Below are 22,171 nucleotides of genomic sequence, written 5' to 3'. Positions count from 1 at the left end.
CACATGCACAGGCCCTGATACATGGTGTCTTGGCTTCGCATGCTTACGGCTGTCTGGGAGGTTGGCACTGTCCCTGCTCAAAGGCAGTGGCATGCCAGCGCTGCAGTGGTGAGGTCCCCAGCAGAGATGTTTGCACTGGGAAGGCAGCAGAGCATGGCAAATGCCATTTCTGTCATAGGAGAGGATGTTCTCTGCATTAGCCATGGCGTTGTGCGCTTGCTCACCCGTGGTAACATATTTATGTCAGCAAAAGCCCCGGTGAGGCAGGGAAGAAAAGAAATGGAGCTTATGTTATGTTGTGGCTGCCAGCAGTCACAAGCTGCACTGTGGCAGGAAGCTGAGTGTAAGAATCAACTGTTTTCAGACTTCTTCTAGGAGCTGCAGTCTTGATTTGCAGAGCTGCCAAAGACCCGCAGTGCTTATGCTTTCAGCTGGGTGGGGGAGTCGTTCTGGAAATCTATCCAAGGGATTTAAAATCAAGCCCCTGGCTAGTAACAGCACTGCATGACTAAATATTGATGTCCAAAGGAATAGATAGCACAGAAAAAGTGATTGGGCACAGAGGTGACCATGCTGGAACATAAATCATTAATATGAGAAATAAGGTGAAGGGGAATGTTGGTATTCTACAGTATTACTCCGGTGGTTCTGCAGCCATAGTCACCGTTTCATAGCACTGGCTGGCCAAGACTATGTAAAAACTCAACCCAAATAAGTGTACTCTTGGCTTCAGTGGTGAGGCTCTGATAGTTCTGCAGAGTTCAATACAGCCAGCTTTAGTGCCTGTGTGTGCTTCTTCACTGTGGCAATTCTCCTTTGGCAGAATAAATGCTTACTGACTATCTGATTATAGAACTGAGGTTATGGGCTCATAAAACCAGAGGACACTAAGAGATGATCTCTATATGTGACAGCAAGATGTGCAATCACATCTAAACACAAACTATGCCATTAGTATTACTTACTTTTAAAGCACCATTATCCCTTCATTGTTCTCGCTCATTAACAATTAGTCATGCAGACCCTTGAGAACTTTAATATGATATCCCTACAAGCTCATCAGGCAAATCTCACACAGTCGCGATGTTCCATGCAAGATTTATAAGACGGAACTGGCTGGATGTGAATATGGGAGTAACGGTCCATAAGCAAATGTGACATAAAAAGAAGTCAGCCAGGAACGCTGCCTACTGAACTCAGAAAGCCTGGCTGTAGTGGGAGTGCTGTTATTTCAAAATGGCTTTCATGTTTTGGGCTAGAAGGGAGTAATTTTGTCATAGGAGAAGAAGCAACTGCATAATGTCCATGGTATTTACACACTGGTCAATGAAAGTCAGCCCCTGCTTTTGAAATGGTGTAGCTGTATGCATTTTCTATTTGAATGCTGTGTTAGGAGAGCCTGTGCTCCTCCATTCCCTCCCCCTTCTTTCCCTTCTTTTCAGCAAAAAGAGACCTCACCAACAAAGAGAAAATAGATTGAAAGGTCCTGTATCCAGGCTCTTTCAAGCAAAACTTGAGAGAAACTTTGGCACATAATGTCTTTAACATTATGTTCACTGCCCTTAGAAAGCAATAACCCAATACATTCTGCTGGCAGTTAGCAAGTGCAGTGATTTCAACACAGATGAGAGAAGAGAGGACAAAGAAAGAATATGCTTAGAGCATCCCTTTCACTACAAACCTAGGGGCCAGCTGGAGTGTTTACAAAGCTCTAAGGCCAGCCAGCAGGGAGTTGCAATAATCTAATTTTAATTATGTGACAAAAGCATGAAGAATAATTTCAAGGGCTAACAGAGGAAAATGGTTGCAGCCTGCCAATATTCCTTAGATGGTAAAAGAAGACAAGTTAACTCACAGAATTTAGTTGTTTCTCAAAAGACTAAATGGGATCTATCACAACTCCCAGCCTGCTGTTGTTAGAGAACAAACTGGTTGCCAGAAAAAGGCTTTGGATGTCAAAGAAAGTTCCCAAGAGGTATCCAGGAAAAATAGCAATACCTACGCTCCTCTTATTAAATAAAAGATATACTGTACCAGCAAGCAAAATACTCTCCCATAATCATGTGAAACTGGCTGATATGAAATGCTGTGTATACAAATATACGTATACTACATATATGTACAGTGGGTATAAATTGATAGACCTTTAATCTGAGTTCTCCAGGATCACACTCACAAAACAGGTGTTTTGCTGTCCCAAGCAAAGTACAGAAAGGGAGGGAGACGAAAAGGGATGGAGAGGGGAAGGGGAGGGGAAGGGAAGGAGCAACAGGCAAGGGGGAAAGGGCAAGGCCCAAGTCTTCCTGCTTTGCACACATCCCAGCTTTTTGGCAGAAAAGGAGTGCTGTCTCCTGACAATAACAGAACAGAGAGTTCACAGCAATGAGCCAAATAATTTTGACTCTACTGCACAGAGGGTCATAGTGACAGTGTGGGGAAACCAGTGACATTTCATATTACCAGAAGATGAATCCATAGGTACTTATTGTAGGATTTTCTTTCTGGATGAAGACTGATTCCAAACACTTAATACAAGGTTATCCTTAATTTTAGTTTTCAGTAATACTATATGCTGTCTTTGTTCTCTTTAATCTGCTGTTGCTCAGGGATTTTGTGCTTTGATTTTATTATTGCTTGAGACATCTAGTAGTGAACAAAACTTCAGTCTTTTTTGCAAAGGAGTTGTAAATGTGCATTTTCAAGCTATTCACATTCAATAATTTAACAGTCGCTGGGGCTTCAGAGGAACTTTCACATAATGGCATAGCTTGTTTCAGGGCTTAGTGATACGCTTGAGCTGTTCCCCTTGCCACAGCATCACTTTGATGACAATGCTACACAGGATGCCAAAAAGTGCAGGTAGCCTGGTTCTGCTTCTATTCTTCATTATCCCATTAAGTGGAATAACATGCTGCTGAATAAGTGCATGGCTTTCAAGTTCAAGAAATGTTTATAAATGTTAAAATCTTTAGTTAAAGTACTTTATCATAATTCAAACCAACTGTCATCTGAAATAGGAGTATACTGCAATAATATGTATATTTTAGTCAAATGCAGAGTATGGTGTGTGTACTCACTGTTTTAGCATAGTTCTATTTACATCTGGGTCTACAATTTTGCAGAGAGAGTATGTGGTAAAAAGAGGATTTCTCTCCTTACAGACAACCGAAGAGTAAGTGAAAGTGATGTAGTATTTATTGTACAAGTCTTCAAAATCAGCGTGGTTCTCTCTATAGAATCAATTAGGCCTCTCTGTAGAGTGACTTTTGTAATGAAGGCCTCTACACAAATACAAATGATGACTAATAAGGCATTATACAAATCGTTATTAATAAAGTAACAAACAAAACTTTTCTCTGCTATCATCCTATACTCTTTTCTTTAAAATGTCTCAGTGATAATCATTACTAAATTGAACCCCAGAGTAATTATGTACAGCAATACTGCCAGCAGATATTGCCATGTGCAAATTACTTTTCCCCATTATGTGACAGTGATGTTCTTGTTCTTGATCAATATTGTCATTCATATTTGCATAAGATGAGGTATTTTTTCTGTCAGTTTAACCACTCTTGCTTGGGTTTTCCTTCCAACACCAAGTGCTTTTGGCTCAGGTTAATACTGTTATTTTGCATTTCTCTGGAGCAGGGTTTTAAGGTGTAATTTAGCATTCCTTTGCTTATTTTAAATCTTTCTCAGGCCCAGGTTTTAATGCTGACATCTGGTATACACTGAAAATAAGGGTGCTGTCACATGTTGACATGTTCTGCCATCACACTTTGAATCAGGAGGAGCTTCAGGCACAGATAAAAGAGGCAATCTCCTGTTTCCAGTAGTCTGTCCTCCTCAGTGACTGCCTGTGGTACCTGTGCTGGAGGAGATGACAATGAGCTGTTTGACCACTCTTTGCTGTCTGGGCATCAGTTCTTGTTACCAGTGAGTGAAGGGGAACAAGGTGAACAAAGCAATAATTGCTGTTTGTGTGGGCTGGGCTGGGCAGGGCTCTCCCTTGCTGCAAAAGTCACTGATGCCTCACGAGAGGTGCTTCTGGGGCTATTGAGAGATGTAGCATGATGCTACATTGGGTCTTAAAATGTAAAATAAATTGGTGTTGCAGCTAAACAACAACCATTAGCCTGTCAATGCTTGAATTCAGCTAAATGCCAGGTTTACATGAGTAAAACAAACTTATTTTTCAGTTCTTCTAACCAAGCTGTAAGCTGTTCCCACCTCCTTGGAGCATATCCTAGCCATAAACTCAGATGGATGAATTCTGGGCAAATCATTGGACTCATTTACGAAACACGTTAGAAAAGGGAAGAGTGGGGGGAAAAATTAGGAGAAGAATTTAGGGTTGCCATCAGCTTTCTGGTGATATAAATGTTTGTCTAAAGGTTTATGACTAACTGCTGACATGAATAATTCTTCAAATAGCTCTCAAGCAAACATTATATACTCTACTGTCATTTTCTTAGTAATCTGGTGAGGGACATCTGCAGTTTCTGGAAAACTGAAGTTGTTTGCTATGAAATTGGCAGGTTTTGATAAACAGTCCAGAGGGCAGAAAACCAAGGAAGAGTAAGGCCTTAAAACAATTGCTTTTTCAAAACAATCCTCTTTAATTTTTCATTTTAGAAGTGACCCTCTTTCATTTTTACACTTAATTTTCAAATGTAGCATCTTGAAGCTAGATTTAACAACTCTATATGCAACCCACAGATTTTTTTTTCTTTTATTTGAGAGAGCCTGAAGTGAAAAGTCCATTATTCACTCAGTTCCAAAGGGTGTGAGTTTCAGAAGCCAGAACAGGTTACTGAAATGGGAGAGCAGGGCAGAGTGGAGGCAGTGATAAGCTCAGCACTAGCTGTTGGTTGACATTGCAAAGATTGTTTTTGTCAAGGGAAGAGGTGAAAATATTCCCTCCCCTTTTCTATTTCTTTTACTTTAAAGAAAGCTGAAGTCCACACTGGCATTCCCAAATGCTTAAAAACCATTCATTTCAGCATTCCCCTTTCCTTTCAAGTTACCCTAAGGATCATGAGGCTGTTTCCTAACAGTGTATTTTTTCCTCTCCAACAAGATAACTTTTTTTTTTTTTGAGTTTTCTAATGTTAGGGGCACCCTATATTGGGAATCTTCAAACACCAAGGAAGACCAGAGTCTTTGTGGACTCTCAGCTATGAAAAAGCTGTGATATTTTTGTAAGGCAGACAAGGTGTAATGCACTATCCATAATTAAAAAGAAAGGTCTGGTTTTGATTTTGTTGACTGACATCCTCAGCAGTCAAATGATAAGTGGGATACTGTGGACTTTTAGATCCTTAGTGAAAATCTTCAAAAAGGATGCATATTAGTCAAAACTGTCAGACAAAGAAGAATGTACAAACATCTAAGAGTATATCTAGGAATGTGGCCACCAGTTACACATCAGTGTTAATTGCCCTGAATCCAAAGAGTCATGTAATATGGCCTAATGTTTCAGCCCTACCCAAGGCACACTTCTGTCTTCACAAACTACTGACCTGGCATCAGCTTGTCAGCTCAGATTCCAAGAGGGCTATCTGGTAACTTCATGGATTGAATAAAAGCAGGGAGAGAGTCCAGAAGTTTACCCACTGCTCCATCTAGTGCTTGTTTTCAGTATCCTGTAGGATCATGAAATATCTTTTTCTTTTGAAGGCTGATATGAATATGCACAGGAGCAGCTTAGTTGCTGGAGAGCACTTGTAGTCCACTGACTTCATAGGTCATGAGTGCTATCCATCAGAAAGTTTTCTCTTTTTCCTATTTTTTTCTTTTCTTTTTGCCTGTCAGCCACCAAGTGCTCACAAAGAATGTTTGAACTGCCTTTGCAAAGCAGTGGTCTTCAGGGAACTCTTAAGGAAAAAGGAATATGGTAAAGCATGAGACTTATCAATTGCTAGAGCTGGTGATAAAAACACAGTATTTGTGACAAGCAGACTGGGTACAGGTTAATGAGTTTCACATTTAACATGACTGTTTATTAGCTAAAGTAGCTTGTTTCTACCAGTAAGCATTAAATTGTGGTATAATTACAAATATTTTGGTAGTATAGTCAAAGGCACATTTTATTGAATATAGAGGAAGGAATAGTACACTGGTCAGAAATTTGAGGGAAACATTGTTTCAGATAGGTTGTGCCCAATCTAGTAATTGAAAGTGTCAAGGAAGATTTCTGAGGATAAACAAACTTGTCATGAGTTAATTGTCAGAACAGCCTCTGGCAGTTGCATTGGCCAGCTAGCACTGTCCCAACAGCTCCTAGGCACAATGCAGAGGATACTCTGGATCAAGGACCATTTAATAGGATATATGTTGGCATTCCATGCCACTTGACCCCAGGCATGTTTAATTTCCCACTGTAGAGGAAGTCACAGTGTAGCACAGTGTTTTACTGAGGATCCTGATCCCTTGTAGTCCCAGGCTGAGAGCTTTGGCTCAGTAATTCCAACTCTAATAGCTCATGGTTAAGCTCTAGGCATCCAGAATGTGTAACAGGAAAGGTAAGGGCTCTCACAACTAAGTGAGAGTACCACTTCAGAAGGTAGTTTTTAGTGCCAGCAGAACTTTCTGCAGCAGGATCTTACTCTTTTGATTTTTAAGTGTGACTCTAGTCTAAGCAGCTCTCAGAGCCATCACCAATAACCATTACTTTCCATATCACTAGCTGGCTTTAGTATCTTCCAGCATAAAACCAGAATGAAAATAATGGAAGCAGTCATATCATCATACTGTAATAGCCAGTCACTACATATTGCCACAACACACTAAATGCTGTCATGTGGAGGAGAGAGAATTTTCCCAGTGCTGTCTTTGCAAATATTTTTCTGAATTTGTTTATGTTTACCTTATTCATTTTCTTTCCCCACTTTCCTCTGAAGCAAAACAATTCTTATGCTAAAACTGCCAGGGAGGAAGAACAGATCTAGCCCCTGCCAGAGATGTTCAAATATTAAAAATAAAAGATGGCCTGTTAAACACAAAACACGAAAGGAACAAGAGAAAACTGAATTTAAGGGGAGTGGAAAAGTGATGATAGCGGGCAAGTTTATTCTGTTATGTATAGATCAGTCAGGTCTCAATTTCAGAACAAATCACTCTACAGAATTAAATCCCAGGCAGAAGGGTTAATGGGGTAGCTGTGAGTGAGGGCACACAGGGGTCACACACTCGGGTAAGACATTCTAGCTTGTCTCTGTCCTCATCCTCTCTGAGATAGTGTCAGTCAGCTGGAAACACATCTCCAGAGCTGTCTGCTTCATGGTAAGGAGAGACTGTGACCAGAGCTTACGTATGGTATCTTTGCAGGAGAGCTCCGTTAATATCCCTGACAGGGTCTCTTTATCCTGTGCCTTCCTAATCTGCAAGTCAACAGGAGAAGAGAGGGAATTCACTGTGCTAAATTGAGTTCCTGCTGTGTGTGATTGATCCTGGCTTTACTTTGTGAAGTAAAGTTGACTCTTTGTTTTACCAAAACTTTGTGTTGTTTTGCTTTGCTTTGTTTTTCAAAAGGATGAGGGAAATAATTTTGTTACTGCCATTCTGGGAGGGACTTTTCTATCCTAAAGCACCCTGGTATCCAGCTCTCCCTCCTCATTACTCCTGCCCTTTCCCTATGCCCACTGCTCCCACACCTTCCCTGCACATTTAGGTGTAGGATTGGGATATTTTCAGTAGTTGCTTCTACAGTTACTGAAGTCTCTTTTCAGTGCTTGCTGACTCTGTGCTGGGAAAACATGGTTTCTCTTGATATGCTGCCTGAAATAAATACTTCTGGCTCCTCAAAGGAAACCAACACTTCTGATAGAAGTTGAAAAGAGGATGAGTTGTTTTTGAAATGTAAAGGTAACACTGAAAAACAAAGGGAGGTTGAAGGCTCCTGGTTCTTTTTTTTTTTTTTTTTTTTTCCCATTTACAATCCTTCTGTTCCCTTGGTACTACAGTCTGTAATTAAATGTAAAGTTCTCTATATATAGGAAGTAATGACATTATTTACTGACCCTTTCTGGCATTAAGCTTCTTGAACTCATGCCAAAGCATCACATTGTGCAGCACAACTGTGCTCCCACCATTCAGTATTTTGACTTGGTCTGAAGTGCACTGACAGAGACAGGCAGCTAAAGCTCTAAGGACCAAATTTAGTTTCATCATTCTGGATAATATTAAAAGTGAGAACAGAGTAATTTAGGAAACAGTGTGGCTTCACAAGAGAGAGCTCCCAAGAGCTGCTGCAGCACACTGTCTCAGCACTACAGGCTGTTTATGAAACAGAGACTTATGCAACATAAAACCATTTGGATGTTGAGTTCAAATGCCTTAAAATTGGAGACATCTCAGTTCCTGCCAGCTACTCCCGTCTGTCGAATATTAGGGGCTTATTTGAGAATGTGGTCTAGATGTGTATTTTGTGTCTCCCTGAAGATGTAGGGCATAGTGGTCAACCGTGTCTTGCTTTTTGTGAGAAAAAACATTTGTCCAAGCTGTTCAGATATTGTTTTGAAATTGGAGGATTTTGGTGGTCCAGCAACAAGGACTGATATTTTAAATGAAACATTCTTGTTCAGCGTATAAAGAACTGCAGTGCATCAAGGACAGGAAAAAGCCTAGTGACTGCTCTGCATGCTGGAGAGAAGGCAAACTGGGTCATGAGGAATAGTATCAGAGGAATAGAGGAACAAAATGAGGAAGGAAAAGAAAGAGACAAAATCAGTATGAGGAGAGAAGAAACACAGACTCCTGAAGGGAGGAACCCTGACCATGACCCACAGGGACCTCCAGCAGCACTCGCACTTGCCCAGGAATGAGCTCTACGGACAAAAAGGAGCCTGGCCCTGCGAGCTCGCACCAGCACAGGATTCTGGCTACTGCCTTTCCTTCAGGCAGATGCAACCCCATAAAAAATCAGAACCGGTCCCTGATCCATTGATTATTTTGAGTATTTCTTTCCCTTCCTTTGTTCAGCATCACGCAGAACATTTCCCTTCGATAGAGGTGACTCTTGTAGGAAAAATCTCTGAGGAGGATGGCTGGCATTGCTTCCTGTGGCAGAGTTGCCTCTGGAGTAAGAGAAAAAGCAAACTGATAGTACATACATAATTTTACTTCCCTTGAACCTGTCTTTCTGTATTCTTGGAACTCTATTTTTTCTCCCGTTTTTCTTCCTGGTGACAGCATGAACGAAGTTATTCACATCTTTCTTTTAGCTGGGTATCTTAGGAAACTGACTTAAAAGGGACGGCGGCATAAATACAGCATGCATGGAATATTCTCCCTTCCTGTTCAGAAGCTCAGGGGGAAAAAAAAAAAAAAATGGCAGGAATAAACACCTGACCTCCCCAGTGGCAGTGCTGGGGCGGAGAGCGGTGCCGGGACAGAGTTCTGCGGGGCAGGGTGTCCCCTGCCAGGGGTGCTTTCTGTTGGAATTCCAAGGAAAATCCCAAGGCTGGAGCAGCAAGCCGCGCTCAGAGGAGCTTGACTACGTGTTACAGCATTGTGTCTTCATCGTGCAAGCAGGAGGCTCCAAAAGGCCTCCCCACACACATTACCTGAGGTCAGGGCTCGCTGCCCCTCACAGGGTCCGTGGTTTAGAGCAGGGATTGCGGGGTTATCCCCACACAGCAGGGGAAGGAACCTCTGGCCTGCACCAGGGATGCTGATGAACTCAAACACCTGTAGCTCCGACTCTGTTCACCTGATCGGTCAGCCAGTTCGAGTTCAGTCTCAGAAAGTTGGCTGCCCTCTGGTAAAGATCAAGGGATTAAATTCAGGCAAATTGCTGCTACGGAAACAGTTCCATGATGGTTATGTCTGAGGAGAGCAAGCCCTGGCTGGGCTGACCTCCTGAGATGCTTCTTCTCAAGTTACCTTTGCCTAGACTTGTGTGTCTCTCTCTATGCATGGCTAGCAGAGAGAGATCGCCACTGACAGGGAGACCAGTGCTCTCCTCCACAATTGTTACGGTGTTGTGGGCTTTTATTGCTTTGCTGGTGCCTTTTCAACCTGTCAAAGGACAGGGAGTAGTGCAAATGTGACTGTGACACAGGTCCGTGGAGCTTAGTCATGGGAGCTGTTGAACTGTGTCCTGAGGGTTTTGGTAAGAGACACAGCAGTCAAACAGGAGGAAATCTAATACTTGAAGGCATTTTAAAAGCAGATACCTGGCATCTATTTGCTATCCTGCTTTTTTTTGTGCAGTTAGCCATGGCGAGGAGCCCTGTCAGTTGTCAGTGTAATTTTATACACAGGAATATTCACAATGTACTGTTCCTTTGAACTAAGTCAAAACAGCAAGCTGTTTCTTTGCTCAAAAATGTAACTTAGTTCTCCCTGCTTAGGTATTCTCTTAAGCATCAAGAGACAAGTCCAACATCCACTGAAAGTAATGGAAAGACATGGATGGTTTTCAGTGGGAGTTAGATCAGTGTTCAATTAAATACACAATTCAATAAGGCAGGCTTTAACTGCTTCTCTTATTAATAATACAGAAATTAGTTTACTCAACAGAGACATTTGGTCTTTATTTTTAAATTATTTCTAAATCCAGAAAATATTTAAACTGTGTGCCCAGCCAAGAGTTTGTATCTTCTATTGCAGGAAGAGGCTCAGAAGCTTATTGTGTTAAAAAGCATGAAATTGTGGGTTTCAGCAGATCCTCCTAATAAAGGCAATAATTAAACTTGTTGTGAAGATTGTAAAAGGAGAAATCCATGTGGGTTTTTTTCTGAATTTGCCTTCCACACAGTGTTCAGCCTCTTCCAAAAAGAATCCTAGAAAGACTCAGAATGTTACTCCCCTGGTCTAATGGGGTCAGGCAGACAGCACAACAACCCCTTCACAAAGCATGTACCAGGCTACCTACCTTTAACACGCACCCTGCCCCAAAAGGTGCACGTGGAAAAGTTACCTGCTCTGGGCTTAAGTCCTTGGATGTGCACAGGATGAAGAATTGAGTGTTTCACTTCTGAAACAGATTTGTGCCCTCCCCAGGTAAAGCTGACAAGCTAGACAGCATCACTTCCCAGCCCACCAGTTGAACTATGCTGTGCCCCAGCTTCATCTCAAGTCTTTGATTCTAGGAAGTTTATCTGAAGTAGTCTGCTATTAGTCCTACACTTCTCGTTGCTTTCTCCAAGGTATCTTTGCTGCATAGTTGATTTGAGAGCTTAACAATCACGTGTGACACACAGATGAGCCAGGCAGAACCACATGAGTAGTCCTGCTACAAAAAGGCACCTTTCCTGATGCTGTGCTTTTCTCTCTGTATCATCAGGGGTTTATGGGGCTTTGTGCTGCAGAGAGGTAAAATTCTTGCCCAGGAAATAATGGAAGAAATGGCATTGGCTGCAAACAGATTATCATTTCCCCTTCTGAAACCATGACAAGGCACTGGAAGACTATTAGCACTTGAATAACTTCATTGCCAGCGCAGGCAAATTACTCTAACTCAGTGGATCAGTCTGTATGGATGTGTGTATATGCATACAACAGTTTTTATTCCACACCTGGCCAGGTAGCCTTAGCTAAATGTACCTAAGAAACAAAATTCAAGGAACAACTTGGGTTAACTGTGCAGTGAGAATGTATCCTCAGGTCTCTTACTTTTCCTGTTTGTCAGGCTGTTGGAAAATTTTGAACCAGCTGAGTAAAGTTTCTCTATTTTCTAAGAGGTTTTTTTCTCATTTTCCTGTTTCTCTATTGTTCTTTCCAGGCAACACAGGGTGATTTTCAGGTTTTCTTCTTTACTGCTAATACAATTTTTTTGCAAAACATGCCAACTGGACCAGGCCTGGAGGTGGGCTGAAAGAGTAGGCTCTATCTAATGGGCTGCCTTTCTCAGCTTCTCAGGTGGGATCCCAGCTGCTTAGGAAACGAGATGATCTCTTGCTCCTCCCCTTAGTGATTTAGTACAAGTCTGTCAGGAGAGAAGAAAGCAGGAAAGCTTTTTTTATTCCTAAGAGTGATAGGAGAACTGCCACAAAGCTGTAAAAATCGGGGCTGTCTTTTAGTCTGTTCTGCAGTGCTTGGCCTGTGATTTGAGAGAAGAGTGGTCCTGTGCTGCAGCTGGATTTCCTTGGCTGGGAAAGTGGAAAGGAAGAATGTGTCACCTGTAGCTGAAGGTAAGAAAGTAAAAAGCCAGGCTAGGAGCAGAGGTGAGCATGATGTGAGATTGCTGAAGAAGGGAGGTGGGCAGAGCCAGTGGCCCAAATGGAAGTGGGCATGGACCAGGAGGTGGTGGCGGGGCTGATAGCAGGGAGACTGCAAATGGCATAACTGCTTTACTTGGTTTTTGTAAGAGCTGGCTATAGTAAATATTTTATGCCCATTCGAGGTAGGGCATAGAGGATTGCAAAGTCAAGAGACTGACCAGACACACAACTCTGGACCAGAAAGAGTCATCTCCTTGCAACTCACCTGTGCTCTGTATATCTCAGCCCATTAGTTGTTTTCTGCATTATAATTTTGGTACTTGTTCTGTCTTTCCCTCATATGCTTAATGCCTGTCAAATAGATGTTCTTGAGGCTTGTTGTCACCTTATTGTCTGAAGGTCTCACCTCTCTGCCAGTCTCTCTGCACAGTAAGTTAAAATTCTTAGGGTCCCACCATCTTTTTCTACTGCTCCAAATCCCTGCTGGTCACAGCTTTTTCCCTGTGTGCTCTTGCTTTTATGTCTTCTTGTGTGTATACAATGTTTCCAGCCTTTCCCTAGGAAAAGGGAATCTTTTCATGGAGCCATTAAAGAAGTTGGATAAATTTAATAATATAATAATAGTAAGTTAAATTTGATAGAATCATGATAATGTGTGTGTGCTTGAATTTAGTGACTGGCTCATTACTAATTTGCCTCTTCCTGGTTCTTCTCAGTTGTTTCTTCTAATTAGTGTGTTGTTACACACAGATTAGATACCTTTTCCCAGGTGAGATAAGCAGCAGCAAGATTCAGCTGTGCCCCGTGATAAAGCGTTTATTTATGCCCTCAAAAAAGACATTTGCAGAGAACAGAGGAGTTCTTTATATTTGCAAGACAGACCCAGATTGATTCATTGATGCAGCTGTAAGTTACCAAGACTCAGTGACAGTGTCCTCCTCAGTATAATTGTTTGTTCTGTCTACTGCAGTTATTTTCTTCAGCAGAAGCCCTGGCTCAGCATCTAAAGGTGAGGGCTGAGGGTGTCTGTACCTCCCTGACTTGCAAAACCCAGGCAGTCCTTTTCAGTCTGTTTTTTTGTGGTTCAGTGAGCAGTTTCTGGGGGGGAAAAAATGATGTGATGTGTTGTGGCATTTTGTTCAGTTCCTCTTCCCTAACCCAGAACAAAACAACAAAATGTGCAATGCTCTGTAATGAGGGATGGAAGTAGGTATTTGTCAAAAACATGCAGCAGTTCTTTCTGTCTTTCTACCCCAAATGTGATCAGAAGATTACTTCAGTTATCACTGAATTTAGTTAATTTGTTCTGGTGTCCATGGACTGTGAATCTTGCTATAGGAACAAAAAAAGATGCTCCAGAAGTTTCCTCTCTTGTGAATATTTTTAGAGTAATCTTCCAGGCTTTCAGCAAAAAACCCTAGAATTGCAACATCTCTGAGATGAATATAAGACCCACTGTACTGCAGTTAATCATATGTTGGTAGTAGGTTGTACATAAACTATCTGCACTAACTTGATTTATAAAAAAGTAGAGGGTTTCAGGTGATAAAGCAAACATTGGAAAAATGCACAGCAGAATTACATTACTTGTTTCTTTGCTTCAGTAGAAGCAAACAAGAAAGCTTCATGTCCTTCACTGTAAAATCACCCACTTTCTCATTTCCAAATTTTTTTCCAGCCTAGCTGGGGGTTTCTTCGGTGTCTTTCCCAGGGCATCTCTCTATAGAGACATGAAAAGCTTTCAGCAGGGTCTATTTTGTTGTTGGGGTGACAGTTTGCTGCTTGCCTTCTGCTTTTTTTTTTTTTTTTCATGCATGGAGGTGATGGACTCCAATACCAGTGAAAGCCTAGAAGTAATGATGTGCTAATAACCTCCGTGCTCACTCATGAGGGTGTTGTCTGCAGTGAGAATTCCCTTTTGCTGGTGAGTGATGTGTCTGTGGAGCTTGCAATGTTGCTGTGCACCCAGCAGACGTGGGGATTTGGTAATGAGGTCTTGAGGATTTAGAGAAGTTACTTTATTACTGCTGAAGAGATTTAAGAATGGTTTTGTTAAAGCTTAGTAATCATAACACTGGTCTCAACTGCATACAAATGAGCAGCCCAATCCTACAGCCCTGCTGCTGAGGGCAGCACTTAGTCCTGAAAGATGTGGTGATTATGTGCTTAGCCAGGAGGCTGAATTCTGCCATTTTCTATGTGAGGTTTAGCAGTGTTAAACCCACACCGAGGACCTAGGGTTGAGGTAATCACTATCCTGTTACAGGTTTCCTGAGTTATCTGCTCCTCAGCCTTTTATTGCCATAAATAACTCTAGAAGTCAGGCCTCACTGCCAGAAGTGTTAAATGCTGCAAATAGTATAGAAGATGACTCATGAAGTGAGATGAAGGTAGAGCATGAATCAGTAGGAAGAAAACTGATATACAAAGGAGACATTCTGAATGCAGATGACACAAAAAGTCTGAACAAAGCAATGTTCAATCATCATAAAAATGAATCAAAAGTGGTTTAAAAAAAAACCCCAGAAACTCTTCTATTTAATGAGACTATTCCAGTGGAAGCATAAAGGTGTTGCATACGGACCGTGTTATTCCTTAGACAAGACAAACTGCAGACTGCATAGAAAGAGATGGTTGGAAAATTCTTCCCAGTATGTCCAAACAAAGCAGAGTATTCAGCAAGCAGGTTGCTTTCCAGATTGTTTTGTGTCTATACAAGCTAAGAAAAGAATTTGTCTTTGAGCTAAACAGTTTTGGAGCTCAAGAGTCCTCGTAGCTTCAATGAACCCACACTGAAAGCTAAGAGCAAAAGAAACACTAAAATAACCTGAGCACATTCCTTGTAAATGATAACTCATGATAAGGAGATAAAATTCCCACAGACCGTTCCATTTGAAATGACAGCTTTTGGTGCTTTTGCTTACCCTCCAAAAGCTTGCACATGTAGGAGTGCCTTTTAAAAGGAGACTTGGAAGAAAGGTACTTGATAGATGACATCCTACAGCTGTTAGAGCACTACAGCATCCTGTTCTGCCTGTAATTCAATTCCTGCCACTTCCTGGGAGAAGGGGTGTCTATTAAGATTTTAATGTAACTCCTCAGAGGTGAGAATTAAACATTTTCACGTTTGACATCACAATGATACTTTAGGTATTAGAAAAGGGTTCCTTGTTGAGGGACTGGTCAGGCATTGGACCAGGCACCCCAGGGAAGTAGTCATGGCACTAGGCCACTCAGGGTTCAAGAAGCATCTGAATGGCACACCACACTAATGTGGTCCAGTTTTTGGTAGTCCCACAAAAAGCAAGAAGTTTGACTCAATGATTTTTATGGATCTCTTCCAACTCAAGATACCTCATGATATGCAATCTCTTTGAAGCAATAAAGGGTTAAAGAGGTTCCCCCTGCCCCCAACTTCCAGCAGGTGCTAAAATGTAATAATGGAAAGAAGACTAGATACTTATGCCTTAAGTGAAAGCTCTGTTTCAGCTAGCATTTTTAATAAGAACCACTGTGAAAATAGTAGAGGTTGATTTATCCTCCATATGTATTGTGTATGGCTCGGTGTTGTTATGCTAGATCCATAAAATGTTGCTCTCAAAGGTGCTGCTCCTTTAGAGCAGCAATGCTTAGAAAAAAGTGTAACAAGGCATCCTAACCTGTTCCTTTGTTCAGGATAAAGTAAGGGATTGTCAGAAGACCAAAGCTAATGTGGCTGTTTCACAGTGTTGGCTGTGGCAGGAAATCTGGAGAAAGATGGGTAATGCTGCCAAGGCTTTAGGGATGCAGATACTTACGTGAATCAGAACTATGCACAGGAAGGGAAAGCTCTAGCAAGGTTCTCTCCCCAGTATTACTGTAAAAATAATCTCAAATCTGGTTGTACTAATCTTTTACAGTGTTATGAGGGCCATGGGTTCATTTCTTCATTGAAGGTAGTGCTAGGATAAAACTTGGCATAAATTCATGCTTATTCCTGGTCAACTCCAAAGCTACAGGTATTAATTTACCTGTGTGTTAATGAGCAAAATTCACAGCTGCATGTTGTAATTTGCTGTATGTCTAGGTACTATACCTTTTCTACTGTGTCTGTGTTTGATGCATTTAATCTGTCTATTCATAGGAAATCTGCTGGATTTGAGCTTTAATATGGAATATGTTATTCTCAAGGAAGGTAGCACAGGCTGTTTTCTATTGCTGCTAAGGGAGAGCTAATAGTTAACAGCTAGTGACAGATTTATGTTTTCACTTGTAGGCTACCCAGCAGTGGGCCCAGCTCAATATAAAGTATTGCTTGGAAAAGTTGGCTTTGTTAGCAAAAAATATGAAGTTCATTTTAAAAGCTGTACTCATTTTAAGACTGAAAAAACCACTTTCTTCCTGTTGGGAGAATAGAAATTCTCTGAGGAGAAATAGCAAAGACTGAATTTCTGTCAATAAAAGAGTCTGTGTAATTTAATACCAGGCAGCTTTTTAATACAATAGGAGCAAAAGAGCAGAAACTTGCCTCTGTTATGAAGGGGAAAAATACAAAAACCTGCCTGCAGTATGTTACCTAAATTTAGCCACAGAGGGTCCAGTCCTCTTGGATACTCAAAAATCTGTCTGAAGTAAAGGCTATAGAGAAGCTGTACTTGGAGACCCTCTATCCCCAGTTTCCAATGTGCTGGTAATAGGAGATGCATTAGGCAGCACTCGTGGCCAGACTGTAACACAGCCCTTGCTTGTTTAGTCCTTCTTATTGCAGAATCACAGAATATGAAAGTTTCTGTTTGATTTTTCTTTTCAATAATGCAAGTGGCTGAGGTTAGAGATGTGTGAATGGCTTCCCTCAAATGATAAAGCTACTCAGAATCATCCTGGGTTTACGTTTGAATTGTTCCTGTGTTAAAGCAGTGGTGGGATCATGCTTTGAACAATGCATATCCATAAAGGTGCTAAACCGCTTACAGATGTCCTGCAGGCCTTCTCTTTCCTGACATCTATACTCAAAAACCTGTCTAGGAGAGGCATCTGATCCTCAACACAATGCTTGACAACAAAATAAAAAACTTGAGTTCAGAAGCCAAAATAAACCACAGATTATCATTCAGAATGCAAAGAAAATGGACACTAGCTTCACAGTCAAATATCAGTTCCATAATTTTTTTAAAATCAATTTTCTAGTGGTTTCTTATGTTGAGATCAAATATGAATTGTAGATTTCTCAGAAGTGTTGCTATTTGAGATTTCTGATGTCTTAATTTAAGCGTCAATTTAAGTCCTGATAGCAACATTTCTTCTAGTTTAATGGGCCTGAGAAAGAAACTTGTATAATCCCTTACTGGCATGCACTTCCAGTGAGTTTTTCAAAGAGCAAGTTATTAGTACTGTTATTTCCTTTGTCCACATTTGAAACAAGCCCAGAAACTGTAAACAACTGGAAACTATTGCCAACTTCTGTTGTGTTGACACTACTACAATGCAGTAAACAACTTGCTTCTAAAAGTCTTAGAGGATGAATGTGTGATGATGCTTTCAGTGTGCGAAAGCCGCATCTCAGGGTGCTCAGGGCAGAGTCAGAGCTGTAGCAGGAGTCCTGTCTCATGTGACACCTTGTTCTCCTATGCTTCTACAGTTCTGGCAGTGGTACTTTGAATCTTGGTTATGACATCCTCAGCTCCTCAAGAGTGATGATTTTTGCCTCTCTCTTTCCTCTAAGGGTGATGATTTACTGATGAACTCATTGGTGAGCGGTGTGTCCTCAGAAGATGTAAACATTAAAACTCAAATCTTGTACAGCACTTGGCTTTCAAGCAAAGCTTCATGATGTATTTCCAATGCCAGAGTTTTTGTTTAAGAGGTTGCATAGACTGAAACTGTCCAGTGGAGAAGGCCAGCTGGAGCCTCTCTTCACTGCTTAAAGTTTACAGTAAATGTTTTAGTGGCTTGAAGAATGATGCAGGTGCCTAGTCCAGTTACACCCAGTGGGGTACGTTCTGGAAAGCATGGAAGCTTATGCTGAAAACCTGTGAAGCCAATTTTTCTGCATGTTCCCAAAGAGGGTCCCTAGGAGCTCTCGATAGTTTGAATTATTAAGGGTTTTCTGATCTGGTTGGAGAAAGCCAGGCTAGGATGGTGTAGTACAAGCCTACTAATGAGCCATGTAAAGATCACTATGTTTGTCTGTTAAATAAACTGAAACTTTGATGCGTTTTTGTGGTATGTGATTCTGTTGTAACAGCATTGCTACGTTTGAGTCTGATCATAAGCATTTCAACAATTATATAGACAGCATTAGGACTAAAAACCAAGTTATTTGATAACTCTTCTGAGTGTCTATTTAGTTTCCACATATTAAACATGAATAAACAATGAGCAACTTTAAGACCAAGACCCATTGTGTTTTGAAGCCCTCAGCTGACAGTTCTACCATCTGCCCAATCTCTGTTGGCAGAAGTGAGAGCTCTTGTATGAAAAAATGCTTGGACCAAATCAAAATTGCAGATATTTTACATCTGCCAGTCTTCATAAGCAGAGTGAGTATGATAATGTTGTCTTATATTTCAGTTGTAAAACAAAAATACTGAACATCTACCACCCCACAGCTGACTCTGTACTGCTCCTAAAATAACCGAACCAATTACCCGAAAAGCACTGGGGTTCAGCTGTCAGTCAGAACATGCAAATGTCAGAAGCCAGTATACAGCAGAACGCATCCTGACAAAAAATAAAAGCAGGATGAGTGGGCAACGCTGACAAGTGATGTGAATTTGTATTGGTTTTACTAATCCATTCAGGAGAAAAATGTAGTTGATATATCTTGGTATGGTATGTCTTTTTTTGGTGTTGAAAAAGAAGATTGAAGCATGATCTCAGAACTTTCTGTTTAGAAATTTCCTGTGAAGTTATCCTGTAGAAAGTGGGAGGAAAGGGAGGTTAAAATTAAATGAAACCAGAGGAAGCAAATAATTTTGTTCAATATGAAATGAAATCCTTTTATCACATCCTTCTGTGATATTGGGAGTTAAGTCTTTTTTAATGATTAGCAAACACCACTAATTACTCTTTTTGTTTTCTGTTTGAAATACTTTATTGCAACTTTTGTTTATTATAAAGAGTAAACAACCACTGTAGATACTCCATTTAGCGTGTTTGTGAAATGTAAGATGTTCACAGAACTTGAAAAATACAACAGTTAAACTTTGAAATTAGGGGGCTCAGATAAGCCAAAAAATGGTGCTGCTTTTCCATTAGCAACTCTTACTGCAATGGTATCCTAAGATTATAGAAAACTTTGGGTTTGAGTGCTCACTTGCATTTGAAAGAAAAAGAAAAAATTCTTTGCATGCATTTGATTGTTGTCATGATGACTTCTGGAGTTTTTATGTTTTGGGTTTTTTTCATATTATAACTGGCATTGCAAGCTCTGGTTGCAAATGTGAAGAAATAACAGGGTATTTACTTACTGTCTCTACCTGCTGCTTGTCAGGGCATTGTATTGGCTGCAGTAAAAACTGGCTCATTGTAACACCAGACTGAGAGCCCTCCTGTGGGCAACCTCCCTTCCCAATGTACTGTAAGAGAGGGCTACTCCTGGGGACAAGGCTGAGTTTGTTCTCTTGGTCTGTTCCAGGCATCTGCCAAGAAAAGTATCAACCCTGCTTTCTCTTCTGGCGGTGAGGGTTGAGTCATGCTGAAGAACATAATCATCAGCTACTCTGTCTTACTATGGCATGGTTTTAAACCAGTGCTAAGAGCCCAGTCTGTGTGGTGTCACAGCATGAACGATTCCTAGTGTGGAAGTTGGCTGTAGCAATAGACCTTCAAGATTATTTCTTCCTAGGTCTGTGTTTGTGAAGCTGTTACGAACTTCAGTTATTGTTAACCTGTGCTTGGGTTATCTGAAAAGAAGTAAATCTTCATGGTGGTTCCTTGGGGAAGATTTCCTCACTTGTCTCATCTTTAAGTTTGGCTCCATCCTTTGAAGTCCCTTTTAGTCAAGCTGTCCCAGCCTGTGAGAGTCTGTCTTTGTTCAATCAATGCTGTCATTTCTACTCTACAGCAAGATGAAGAAACAAATGAGAAAAGCTCCTTGGGCTCCTAAACATGTAAGGAGTTATCTAGAGTAGTCCTATAGAACTGTGAGGTTCAGAGTACAGTGGAAGACAGAGGCATTCCTGATACCTTATCCATGTTCTGTCACAGGTGGATGGTGAGTGAAGGTCTCTTGGACAATTTCAAAACTTGTTTTTCATTTTCCATTTTCAAAACAAAGCATAACTTTAAGCTTAAATGTGGCTATAATCCATTTAACTCTATTGGAGTATTTTTTCAGTTCTTAAATGCCTTCTGTGTGCAGAACATTGGTTAGAAATTTAAAACTGAGTTTTAAATTAGCACTTGCTAACGTGTTAGCCTGTGCACCTTCTAAGCAATAGTTTTGAACCTCCTAATAATGGAGGATTAGAACCTAGATGTAATTTGTCTCTTCTCTGTATGTTTGAGCTTAAGCCAACTCAGCTTTGTAAGCTTCACAAAGTGGCTTCACATATATATCTTGCATACGTAATATTTACATATATACAAGCCCCCTGCTTCAAAATAACTTTTTAAGGCAAAATCCACCTTGCTCCAGCGTTGTAAGTCATCACTGGTGTGGGAGATAAGTGTCTATAATCGTATCTTTAATGAGGCAAGTGGGACAAACTGTGAAAATCAACTTTTCAGGTGCTGTGAAATCAGATCATGCATGTGGCCAAATGATGAATTTACTTCCCCTGTAGCAGGAGGATTGTGTTAGGCTGAGTGAGTGATAGCCCTTCTCCTTAAGAGCTCCCTTAACATCAGACAGAGCCAGAGCTGCCCCTAACATCATCAGAACCATGTTTCTGTGTGCCCATGTCCTCCTGGTACACTTGTGTGCTAAGACAACTCCTAACGTACGTACTTCAGACAGAGTCCGTGGGGAAGAGGTCACCACCTGGCTCTTCACTCTCTAATTGTTCTGTAGTCCCTCAGAATGCAGCTCTGCCACTGCAGCCTGGATAGAAATATTGTAGCCCATGGTGAAATTGTGACCATCTGCTCCTTGCTGCAAATCCAGAGAGTAGGAATGCCCAATTCTCTTCCTTGAGAGCCTGGTTATTTGTTATCACCATGGAGTCTAACTGTTGCCAGGGCCTGTTACTACAATAAATAACTCCACAGAAAGCTTTCTACTTATGTCCTGGCATACAGACATCATTGTCCTTGTCCAGACAGTCCTCTTAGAAGATGAGAGGGAGTATGTTTCATCTGTGGAACTGGGATGCTGGTCTTGGAGTACCAAGTCTCTATGGGGCATTCAGGGTGTTAGTGAACCTCCCGTGGGAACTCAAGCTGTTGGATGAACAAGATACTGTCAAGTAAAATACACACATTTCAATGTCTGGTTGAATTTGTTAAGTATACTTCAATTAATTAAGTATACTTCCATTAGCATGGAAAAAGATCAGTTCTAAATCTGGAATTTCAGGCAGTAAGGCAAGCTTCTAAATGGGAAAAAATGTCATTGGGAGACAGAGACAGGCTAGCGAAAATTAATATTTTGCTTTTCATTAATATGTTTTAAGCATCCTTTGAGATCATTGTACAATTTCTTGATTACTGTTTGAGTCTGTTCACATCCTTAGAAGTAGATGTCTGTAGGAGATTTAAAAAAAAGAAAAAAGCAGCCATAATTTATGCTTTCAAGAGGTTGTTAGAAAAGACAGCAGAGAAATGTTAAGTCGGTGCTGTCAGTCGAAGATCATGTCTTGGGTCACTTGTGCTGACATCATAAGCTAGTTATAGTTAGAATAAAGAGAATTTCTTTCCCCCAAATATTTACATGAAACAGACTCTTTGTATGAACTAAGGATTCAAAACCTTTTGAAGGGGAGCAAAAGCTCAAGTAGTTGTTAATAACAATGAGGAATTATTTTTATTATTTTTTTAACTTCCTGGGACCCTGGTAACGAATGTCACTTTATGACCTTACTCTG

The 22,171-nt window shown here is 40.9% G+C and overlaps 1 long non-coding RNA gene across 5 annotated transcripts in view; it reads left to right on the top strand.

The window, feature by feature from the left end:
• Positions 1-18,349, top strand: part of LOC128805261 (uncharacterized) — a 34,726-nt gene extending 16,377 nt beyond the window's left edge. For 2 of the 5 annotated variants that reach the window (XR_008436345.1, XR_008436342.1), the window contains 3 exons: positions 12,039-12,137; positions 13,988-14,091; positions 17,785-18,349. This is a non-coding gene — a long non-coding RNA (uncharacterized LOC128805261). Of the gene's footprint in view, positions 1-7,329; positions 7,437-12,038; positions 12,138-13,137; positions 13,928-13,987; positions 14,092-17,784 lie in introns of those variants that run through there. The other 3 variants (XR_008436346.1, XR_008436347.1, XR_008436350.1) reach the window with 3 other exon arrangements.
• Positions 18,350-22,171: the final 3,822 nt, after the last annotated feature.

This window comes from Vidua macroura, chromosome 1 (assembly GCF_024509145.1).
Source record: "Vidua macroura isolate BioBank_ID:100142 chromosome 1, ASM2450914v1, whole genome shotgun sequence".
NCBI classification, from domain to species: domain Eukaryota; kingdom Metazoa; phylum Chordata; class Aves; order Passeriformes; family Viduidae; genus Vidua; species Vidua macroura.
Note: the sequence above shows the minus strand (reverse complement) of the source record. Positions and strands in the feature narration are given on the sequence as shown.